Source organism: Aulonocara sp. 'chitande type north' Nkhata Bay, linkage group LG15 (assembly GCF_057382095.1).
Source record: "Aulonocara sp. 'chitande type north' Nkhata Bay isolate Kocher_YH1m ecotype deep benthic linkage group LG15, A_spYH_male_GT1.1, whole genome shotgun sequence".
Lineage (NCBI taxonomy): Eukaryota > Metazoa > Chordata > Actinopteri > Cichliformes > Cichlidae > Aulonocara > Aulonocara sp. 'chitande type north' Nkhata Bay.
In genome coordinates, this window is record NC_141358.1 from 24902869 (window position 1) to 24904272 (window position 1404).

The 1404-nt window shown below is 38.0% G+C and overlaps 1 long non-coding RNA gene across 1 annotated transcript; it reads left to right on the plus strand.

The window, feature by feature from the left end:
- Positions 1-276: 276 nt before the first annotated feature.
- LOC147313176 (uncharacterized) lies at positions 277-1138 on the plus strand. Its single transcript, XR_015124928.1, has 2 exons — positions 277-338; positions 892-1138. It is a non-coding gene; the product is annotated as an uncharacterized LOC147313176 (long non-coding RNA).
- Positions 1139-1404: the final 266 nt, after the last annotated feature.

Sequence of the window (1404 nt, forward strand, 5' to 3'; positions counted from 1 at the left end):
TATGGTTTGAAAATGATCATCACTAAATTGAAATTGAATTTTATATTTTGAAAATGAATTGATTTGCTTTGAAACTGCATTTTATCCTTTAAAAATTCAGCTCTCGAATAATTTCAGTTTCACTTCTCACCATTCAGTTTCAGTTCTACAATTCAATTTCAGTTCCAAAATTCAGTTTTTCGGAACTTACATCCGGTTCCGGTTCAAGCGCAGATTAATAGAACTAGGTTTTACTAGCGGACCGAAAGTGTTACTGACTGGAATCTACAGCCTCTTGAGCTGAATTAAGACTTCAGAAGTCATTCGTCATGTCGAATGACCAGCGGATAAACTCTCAGGTTGGTAATAAATGTATTACATGTATTACAAGCGTCATGTTAACAAATGATAGCCGTAAGGTAACTTTTATGCTTATTGTAGCTGCTAGCTAAAAACGCTAATTTAGCGTAGTTTGCCCTGAATTCAGCTTTGACAACAAATATGATCGACTGTTTCTAGTAGAATTCCAAAGTTGTCATCTTGTACCCTGTCAGAGTACCCCCTCTGTATGCTTGCAGAGACCCCTACAGTAGGGAAACATGCAAAACGGTGTCCAAACCTTTGTATTTTAGCTTTATTTATGTCTTACACAGCATCCCAACTCTTTAGCTAACTTAATAACTTTAGCTAAAGTGAATAGTTAGTCTAATTCATTAGTGCAGCATTACTGGATCATCTCTGTTTGAAGTGATATAATATGATATACAACTATCACTGTGTTTAACTACCATAATAATTCTTAGGGTACTGAGTGCATGCTTAATTAGATTTTTTTTTAAACATACTGCTCCATTACTATGTTTGACAGGCTGAAGTTGTCAGGTCACCTCCTAAATCGACCATCTGTTACAGGTGTTTTGTGCCAGAAATGGAGTGTCCACTGAAGACTGAAGATACTGAATCTCTACGCCTTGCCATTGATCCCTCTTGTGCCTTCATCTAGACAAGAGACATTAACTTAACCACTCTCATATGCTCTGTACCTACATCACCTTCCCTGACAGTTGTAGCTTGGCTCATCTGAGGGTGAAATTATAAGAATGTGTTATTTTGCAAAGTGCTCTCTAGGGTTCCTAAATAAAATATGGCATTGAGGTAATTTCTTTTGAATTAATCCCTTATTCTGAAATATAAGAACCTCTCCTGGTTTTAATGGCACTTTGGATTTCCTTACTTTCTGTTCCACTTCCAAACCCAAATAAATGGTAAATGGCCTGTATTTATATAGCGCTTTACTAGTCCCTAAGGACCCCAAAGCGCTTTACATATCCAGTCATCCACCCATTCACGCACACATTCACACACTGGTGATGGCAAGCTACATTGTAGCCACAGCCACCCTGGGGCACACTGACAGAGGCGAGG